This window comes from Notolepis coatsorum (assembly GCF_963971535.1).
Source record: "Notolepis coatsorum genome assembly, contig: SCAFFOLD_268, whole genome shotgun sequence".
In the NCBI taxonomy this organism is placed as follows: domain Eukaryota; kingdom Metazoa; phylum Chordata; class Actinopteri; order Aulopiformes; family Paralepididae; genus Notolepis; species Notolepis coatsorum.
Window position 1 is genome coordinate 95,856 of NW_028172854.1, and position 7,500 is coordinate 103,355.

Genomic DNA, 7,500 nt, shown 5'->3' on the forward strand with positions numbered 1-7,500 from the left:
CTGCCTGGCTGATTTGATTTGATTTTATTTTATTAGGGATCCCCATTAGCTGGTGCGATAGCAACCAGCTAGTCTTCCTGGGGTCCACACACAAAAAAACATACAAAGACAATCACTATTGCAAAAAACTAAATTATTAAAAGTCAGTACACACAATGCATAATGAACCTACTGTAACAATTAATATAGCTAAAATTACATTAGTGTAAAACAAAAACAAAAAATGAACACGATAACAGGATGATTAAACTGGTTCAGCTCGTTGCTGAGTCATGCTGGTCAGGATCCAGACCATGTGTTCTATTTAATTCCTGTAGGTTGGCTAACAAGGCATTACCGTTTGCATTTAGTGGTCCACATGGCGTGGCTACGTTCCTGGACCAATGATAGTTCAGCCCACGATCATTCCAACCAATCAAACACTTGTTTTTTTTTTCTCACATGTGAACATGTGATTCTTTTCTCATATAGCTGTCCTGCACGAACCTCTAAACTCTTTGTCTCTTTTTGGGCATTTTGTTTCTTCCACAAATACACTGTGAGAGTTTCAGGGACCTTGAACCGACGAAAGATGTCAAGGCTTTTTATTATTTTTTTTAAGCCCACTGGGACTAATAACCGTCCATCAAAACCTAATATCTCCACTTCAGGATTCAGAGGAAAACAGCAACAGTGCCATGCCATTTGTCCGACAGCCCATTATTCCAAAATCCCAATAGTTCTTGTCATTGGACTGAAATGCCATTAGCACCCCCCCCCCATCACACACACACACACACACACACACACACACACACACACACACACACACACACACACACACACACACACACACACACACACACACACACACACACACACACACACACACACACACACACACACACACACACACACACACACACACACACACACACACACACACACACACACACACACACACACGCCTGCCGATTCAGCACCACGGACAGGGCCGGCAGTCACTGCACTCCAACAATTCCAGAGTGTGTATTCTCAGAGCAATGGGCGTTTTGGTCCAACGGGACATTTTTCACACTATTGGGCTTTCGGAATAATGGGCTGTCGGGTTAATGGGCAACAGACTGTGTATTTTCGGAGTAATGGGCTTTTGTTTTCAGAATAATGGTCTGCTGGACCAATAGGGCCGGTCCCCGGTCACATGCTCCCCTGGTATATTTGACTCGGAGTGATCATTCCTGCTGATCGGTTCCTATGGAGTTGCTCTGTTAAAGGCACATTTTTCGAAGAGGACCGCGAGAGCGAGCGGCGAGGAGTGTGAGTTGTCAATAATGTGCCTGAGGTGCCCTCACTCACGCTACCTCTGAGATGTACCCGGCGTCGTGACGCCCCCCCTGTGCCCGCTGAGCGCAGCCACGTTTGTGCAGAGAACAACAGGCATCTGTTACGCAGACGGGTGTCAAGTAGGGATGGGACTTTCTAGCAAAAGGGCTATTCGAAAATTCGTGTTTCATAATATTGAATATTCGAATATTCGCCCCCCCCCCCCCCCCCCCCCCACCCCAAAAAAGTAGATAAAAAAAAAGTGTATTAATTAATTTTTCTTTTTTTTTCATCAGCTGACCGGCAATAAATCAAAATGACACCATTCACCATTGTAGCCTATAATAACAGCATTGCATTGGCCTATCAACCGGCTTTAATAAACAAACAGAAACAGTAGTGTAAGAGCCAATTTACATGGTTGTAGTAAGATCTAAGATGTTATACCTTAAAGCACATAACACGGGAGAACGACATAGCTGTGCTGGGAGACAAAGCTTTTGACAAACTGTCTCTGAAAGAGGTTTTCAGTCTCTTGCCTCTCAAAATTCAAAGACACTAAAGGCAGCTAGACGAGTATTACGCGGGGACCTGCAGACATAGAAGATTAACCCCCGACCTCCGTGACTTCCAGATATGCGTTAGCTTGGGATCAGTATTTACTGAGGTGGATCTAACATGACACACCCATAGATCTAACATGACACACCCATATATGGTGACATGGCGCTGCAACGAACGGCTGCCTCTCTGATCGCTTCGTCGAGACTGTGCTTTCTTTTGTTAATTTTTATAGTATTAAGAGTTTTATTTGCACCTACTGTTGGTGCATTATACATGTATGACCGTCAGTCAATCATTGACATTGGATTAAAGAAAACTTACCGATTGGATTTCTCTCTGGATCGGATTGCCGAACAACAACAATGGCCAGCGGAGATCCTTTGTTGTGGCCATGGCCAAAGCCAGGAGACGCCACGACGAAGAGGGAAGAGAGCCGGAGTCTGGAACAGACTGAGGTCCAAACGACACAGAACCACATTGCCCAGCATATTGTTGGCCAATGTGCAATCGATAGGGAATAAACTGGACGACATCAGAGCACGGATCCAATTCCAGAGGGACATTCGGGATTGTAACGTCCTCTGTTTCACAGAAACTTGGCTGAGTCCAGATGTCCCGAATCACGCAATAGAACCGGCAGACCACTTCTTCGTCCTCCGCAAGGACCGGACGGCAGAAGAATCACTAAAGAAGAAAGGAGGCGGCATTGCCTTCATGATAAACAAGGAGTGGTGCGATGTAGGCAACGCAAAGGAACTGTCTAACCACTGCTCCCCAGACCTGGAGTTTATCACGATAAAATGTCGACCCTTCTTCCTCCCAAGAGAGTTAACGTCCATCATCCTCATCGGAGTGTACATTCCACCACACGCGAACACTGGGGTCGCACTTTCAAAACTTCACGACGAGGTAAACAAACTCGAGACAGCTAATGTTGACGCTGCCATTTTGGTTCTGGGTGATTTCAACAGCGCGCGTCTTAAAAAGGTGTTGCCGAATTTCTATCAGCATGTGACCTGTCCCACCAGAGGCGAGAACATATTAGACCATGTATACTCGCAATTTAAGAATGGGTACAAGTCACAGGCTCTTAGTCCATTCGGTAAGTCCGATCACGCCGCCATATTTCTTTTGCCAAAGTACAAACAAAGTCTCAAGCGAACGCCGGTGGTCTCGCGAGAGGTTAAGCGTTGGGCCGTGACGTCAGAGGAGTCACTCCAAGCTGCACTTGAATGCACAGACTGGAGTGTATTCCGTGATAACACAGCCAATATTAACGAATACACCGAAACGGTGCTTGACTATGTCTGTACTCTGGTAGAAGAAACAATCCCCTCCACCAAAATTAAAATCTACCCAAATCAAAAGCCCTGGGTAGACAAATCCGTCCGTGAGGCTCTGAAAGTGCGCACATCAGCATACAACACCGGGCTGGTGACAGGCAACATGGAAGAACACAAGATGGCAAGATACAACGTCAGGAGAGCAGTAATAGAGGCAAAACGGCGTTACATGGATAAAGTTGAACTTCAGTTTGAACAGGCTGACTCTAGAGGCATGTGGCAGGGCCTCAGAACAATGACAGATTACAAAGGCACCCCCCTCAAACTGAACATCTGACATCTCCTTAGCAAATTATCTCAATTCCTTCTATGCGAGGTTTGAGGCTGTGAATAACAACACCAGCCTACAAACCACGGCAATGGGGGGGGGGGGGGTCTGCTGATGGAGACTCAGTGTTCAGGGTAACAGAGCATGAGGTGAGACGGATCTTTAAAAAAGTGAATATCAGGAAGGCAGCAGGACCGGACGGCATCCCCGGCCGCGTCCTAAAAGTCTGTGCCGACCAACTGGCCCCGGTATTCACTGACATCTTCAACCTGTCCTTGGAACAGGCTGTCATCCCCACCTGTCTGAAGAAGTCCACCATCATCCCTGTACCCAAAAAATCTACGCCCGCTTGCCTCAACGACTACCGCCCTGTACCCCTCACCTCCATAGCCATGAAGTGCTTTGAGAAGCTAGTGAAGGGCTACATCTGTTCCTCCCTCCCCATCAACCTGGACCCTCTGCAATTTGCATATCGCCCCAACAGGTCCACGGAGGACGCCATAGCCCATGTGCTGCACACAGCAGCATCACACCTGGACAAGAGGCAGGGGAACTATGTGAGAATGCTGTTCATCGACTACAGCTCAGCATTCAATACCATAGTCCCCTCCAAACTCATAGCCAAGCTCAGGGACCTGGGCTTGAACTATGACCTCTGCCAGTGGGTCTTGGACTTCCTGACGGGCAGACCCCAGGTGGTAAGAGCCGGCAACTGCACCTCCTCATCCATCACGCTCAACATAGGGCCCCCCAGGGCTGTGTTCTGAGCCCCCTCCTCTACTCCCTGTACACACATGACTGCGTAGCACAGCGGAACAACAACACCATCATCAAATTTGCTGATGACACAGTAGTGGTGGGCCTGATCTCTGCCAACGACGAAAGGGCCTACCTGGAAGAGGTAGAGAACCTGTCACAGTGGTGTCAGGAGAACTGCCTCTCCCTGAACGTCAGCAAAACAAAAGAGATGATTGTGGACTTCAGGAGGTCGGGGGTCAAGGACTACAGCCCCCTCAGCATCGACGGGGCACCGGTTGAGAGAGTGAACAGTTTCAAGTACCTCGGAGCCCACATATCCGAGGACTTGACATGGACCACACACATTGACAGTGTTGTGAAGAAGGCACGACAACGCCTCTACTTCCTCAGGCGCCTAAGGAAGTTCCAAGTCAGTCAGAAGATCCTTAGGAACTTCTACTCATGTACAATAGAGAGCATCCTGACCGGCAACATCACCTCCTGGTTTGGGAATAGCACTGCACAAGACCGTAGCAGACTACAAAGAGTGACACGTTCAGCCGAACGCACAATTGGAGGGGGGCTTCCCACCCTCCAGAACATTTACAACAAGCGGTGCAAGGGGAAGGCTAAGAGAATTATTAAGGACTCGAGCCACCCGAACAACTGCCTCTTTGAACTGCTGCGGTCAGGCAAGCGATACCGGAGTCTTAAGGCGAGCACAGAAAGACTCAGAAGAAGCTTCTATCCCCAGGCCATCAGGCTGCTAAACAAACAATAAACACTATGTAACAACCATCAAATGCACACAGCACACACACCCACACGCACACACTCACTCAAACAAACAACACACTGCAGCACCCACTCTCCACACTTTAGATCACACAAACACACTTTACACTTTATATTTATTGATAAAGGATTTGCACTACAACTCGTACACCTACTGTGAATTGTACCTAAATTGCACCTCGTCCCATTTCTGCCTTGCACTATATAGTATTGTATATTAGTACACTGCACAGTATTGTATATTGTATGGTAACTCAGTTACGTCCATTCTGCATCGAACATTGTACATATGTCTAAACTGAACACTGTGACCTAATTTTTTTACTTCTAATTTTACTATGTTATTTTATTTCATACTTATCTTGTCTTGCACAGTCTCTGGAGCGTAACAGTAAGAAGCATTTTGTATAAAAGTATTCTGTACTTCTGTATGACAACTATTAAAGAAACTTGAACTTGAAACTTGAACTTGAAACTATATCTAACATGACACACCCACAGATCTAACATGACATACCCACAGATCTAACATGACACACCCACAGATCTAACATGACACACCCACAGATCTAACATGACACACCCATAGATCTAACAGGACACACCCACAGATCTAACATGACACACCCACAGATCTAACATGACACAGCCATAGATCTATAACATGACACACCCATAGATCTAACATGACACACCCACAGATCTAACATGACACACCCATATATCTATAACATGACACACCCATAGATCTAACATGACACACCCACATATCTAACATGACACACCCATATATCTAACATGACACACCCACAGATCTAACATGACACACCCACAGATCTAACATGACACACCCATATATCTAACATGACACACCCATAGATCTATAACATGACACACCCATAGATCTGACTGTTGGGGTGCGTGATTGAACTTAATTGTTCCAAACGGCAACTCAAACTAATTCATAACAATGCCAAATGCACCACATGAAGTTGCTGAACATAGACTGATAGACTTTAGATCTCCCAGACGATGGTACTGTACATCATGTCATTTCATTTAAATGTTCACTTACTCAGAAGCATTTTATATTATATTACCTAAACATAAAACGCAGGCCACGTATTTGTCAACACGCTCAGTTGTTGAATTTATTCGAGAGTCGAGACCAAGACCAGACCAGACCAATGGGGATACAATTCAAGATCATGACTGTGACCCTAAATAGTGGACTATTGGATGATTGGATGGAAGGAGCTTTGCCTCCACTCACTGCTAGTCTCACAGTCCAACGGTTGCAGTAGTGGGAAAAAAACACTTATGAAACTAAGGAACATTCCATTTGGGCGATGGGGGTGCTGCATTTCAGATTCCACATACAATTCTGTGGCTTCTCCAAATAAATCATGATATAGAGAGCTTATTTTGGTATAAATAGCAGGCTATTAATAATAATCGTTTTAATAAAAAGCTGATAATAACTCTTTTGCTTTCAATCAATTGCATTATTGTGTTGATAATTGACCCAGGTAACCTAAAGTTGCACTATCCAGTTTATTGCAGGAGCCTCATTGGCAAAGCTTTAAATCTATTTGGCTACTAATACTGTCTGCCAAGTCTACTTAAGAAAAAAATGACCTTTAAGCAAAGAACATGATGTTGAGTTGATTAAAGAAAGAGGCAGAAAATCATCCAAATGTTTCAGACCGACCCAGTAAAATGTTCTACTGCCACAGACAACAACAGCATCTGGACTACAGCTGGATAATGCCCGTTTTATGGATATTATTTTAATGAAAGATCAGCGCATGGACTTCATTTACAAGTATATCTATTGATATGCAAGTGCAAGTAATTTGATTTGCATATAGCTAATGCTTATGCAGAAGTGTCTCTGTCCTCCTAAGCCAGCTGTGAATTATGCTAAGGGTCGCAGAGCCTCTGAGGAGACTGATATTGCTGTGCATTATGGTTTAGTACTGCTATTGTATGTGCATGGTTGGATGCATATAGATGGATCAATTTTATAATCTGTTACGTTAGCCCCTCTGTATTTACAGTACTTCTATTCCAAAGGAGTAAACTAAAACGTCCTTGAAATGGTCGTTTGAGTGAACTGGAATGTTGTTTCAGGACCTAGGACAGCAGCAGAGGTCCGTAATCATACTACTGTATGTTGTTTCAGGACCCAGGACAGCATCAGAGGTCTGTAATCAGACTATGTTGTTCCAGGGCCCAGGACAGCATCATAGGTCTGTAATCACACTATGTTGTTTCAGGACCTAGGACAGCAGCAGAGGTCTGTAATCACACTATGTTGTTTCAGGACCCAGGACAGCAGCAGAGGTCTGTAATCACACTATGTTGTTTCAGGACCCAGGACAGCAGCAGAGGTCTGTAATCACACTATGTTGTTTCAGGACCCAGGACAGCAGCAGAGGTCTGTAATCATGTTGTTTCAGGACCTAGGACAGCAGCAGAGGTCTGTAA